Here is a 2,843-nt window from a genome sequence, read left to right as displayed (position 1 = left end):
TGGGGAGAGAGGGGGGTTGGGCGCCGGCTCTATGTGGGTGTGTGGCGGCCAAGGCTGAGGCTTGAAGTGTCAGCCCCTCTCCTATGCTCCCTCATTGGAGAGTAGGTGGAAGCACCAAGAGTTCTAGTCCGGGTCTTCGAATAAGACCCCAATACTAAAAACTCTCCCATACGCGGGAAACCCTCATCAAGGAGTGGTCCTACCGAAGGTAATCTCCACCCTCTCCTTGAGGGAAGCACTGCCACCTGGGGGAGTCCACCCCACCCCTCCCCTCAGGGGCTGGCTGTCATATGTGAGTCCCTCCGGACGACCAATACTTCTGTGATTTCTTCCGAACTTTATGCCCCTCATTATATAGGTGGAAGCACCAAGAGTTCTAGTCCAAGTCTTCGAATAAGACCCCAACACTAAAACCTCCCATATGTGGGAAACCTACTCAAGGAGGGAGTCCTACCCAAGGTGGGACTCCCACCTTTCCTTGAGGTGGGTTGGCCGGCCACCCTAGGGAGTCCACCTTGGACTCCTCCCTTTAGGGTTGGCTGGTCATGCAAGGTGGAGTCCCTCCGGGACTCTACTTTCCATGGTGATTTCTTCCGAACTTTTCTAGAACCTTCTAGAACCTGCCATAAATGCACCGGATCATTTCCAAACTTGGAATATGACTTCCTATATATGAATCTTATTCTCCGGACCATTCCGGAACTCCTCGTGATGTCCGGGATCTCATCCGGGACTCCTAACAAATATTCGAACTCCATTCCATATTCAAGTTCTACCATTTCAACATCCAACTTTAAGTGTGTCACCCTACGGTTCGTGAACTATGCGGACATGGTTGAGTACTCACTCCGACCAATAACCAATAGCGGGATCTGGAGATCCATAATGGCTCCCACATATTCAACGATGACTTTAGTGATCGAATGAACCATTCACATACGATACCAATTCCCTTTGTCACGCGATATTTTACTTGTCCGAGGTTTGATCTTCGGTATCACTCTATACCTTGTTCAACCTCGTCTCCGACAAGTACTCTTTACTCGTACCGTGGTATGTGGTCTCTTATGAACTTATTCATATGCTTGCAAGACATTAGACGACATTCCACCGAGAGGGCCCGGAGTATATCTATCCGTCATCGGGATGGACAAATCCCACTTGTTGATCCATATGCCTCAACTCATACTTTCCGGATACTTAATCCCACCTTTATAACCACCCATTTACGCGGTGGTGTTTGATGTAATCAAAGTACCTTTCCGGTATAAGTGATTTACATGATCTCATGGTCATAAGGACTAGGTAACTATGTATCGAAAGCTTATAGCAAATAACTTAATGACGAGATCTTATGCTACGCTTAATTGGGTGTGTCCATTACATCATTCATATAATGACATAACCTTGTTATTAATAACATCCAATGTTCATGATCACGAAACCATGATCATCTATTAATCAACAAGCTAGTTTATACAAGAGGCTTACTAGGGACTCCTTGTTGTTTACATAACACACATGTATCAATGTTTCGGTTAATACAATTATAGCATGGTATGTAAACATTATCATAAATACAAAGATATATAATAACCATTTATTATTGCCTCTTGGGCATATCTCCAACATCCGCTGGCTGCCTCATAATCCTCCCCTCTTGACATCCAGTATTTTCTCATTCTCCTCTCCCTACTCATGTTGTCGTTATCCCCACCATAATACTTCTCTGGTCACAATAGGTGGTGATTTATTATTGTCTGATAGATATTAAATCATACATCTACCTAGGTCTACGAACTCACAGGATTCGATTCAGGTTATATTTTTCTTGCAATTTGTAGATCACTTGCGGTAGTCATCATCGTCAAGAATCCAAAATCCTACCCAACCGCGCCATATACATCTTGCCAAGGTCTCTTTATGTATCAATATACAATTGATTCACCATGAGAAAGTCAACCGACGATGAATGGTGTATGGATCCCAATGTCAAAAAACCACTGCAAATCGTCTAAAGAAGTAGGTGATGCTCCAAAACTGTGTTACTCTAAACTTTAACTAAATCTATATGATTTTTTTTCACATTCTTTGTTACATAATTTTATTTGAATCACAACCACTCCAAAGCTAGGTTGCACATTTATTATTGTGAGTGGATTTTTAAGGCAATTGCCAGGGTTTGGGGAGAGAATCCCCACCCGCTGAAATGTGATCAAGCCAAACACGACGGCGGCCTTCATGTCCATTTTCTTTAAAGTGGAGGATCCAAAGCATGAGGTCAGAAATATAGTTTATAATTATTTTTATTACATGTTTGATCGTGGTGACGGAGTTTTTTTGTGTGTTACGAGCATCCTAGATCTTATAGAGAACGACAATCAACATGGAGCTCCAAGCGATGGTGGGTAGATGAGCCAACAACAATGTGTGCCTCACCTACGTGAACGGCGAGGGGACAGGGTGATGCCGAGCTTATTCCTAACGACTCGTCCAAATATTTCCAAAATAGTTTAACTTAATTTTAAGCTAACATATTGTGTCAATGAACATGAGTGGATGCAATTAGTTTGCATATTTTTCCTCATAGTGAAAGAACTCATCAAATAACAATTGAATTAAAATCCAGGTGCAAAATGTTGTACATAGTACAACTATTCCTTTGATGCGGTAGATCTCTTACTTCGCATGAACAATAATGTGTTACTTGGATCTTAAAATAAAAAAATTAGGTCAAGAATTCAAATATATCCATGCAAACCAAAAAAAAAAAATGTTCCAGATCCATAAGAGATGGCTAATTTGGATGCATTGTATATTATTAATTATATAGAGGACTATCT

Source organism: Lolium rigidum, chromosome 1 (genome assembly GCF_022539505.1).
Source record: "Lolium rigidum isolate FL_2022 chromosome 1, APGP_CSIRO_Lrig_0.1, whole genome shotgun sequence".
Lineage (NCBI taxonomy): Eukaryota > Viridiplantae > Streptophyta > Magnoliopsida > Poales > Poaceae > Lolium > Lolium rigidum.
Note: the sequence above shows the minus strand (reverse complement) of the source record.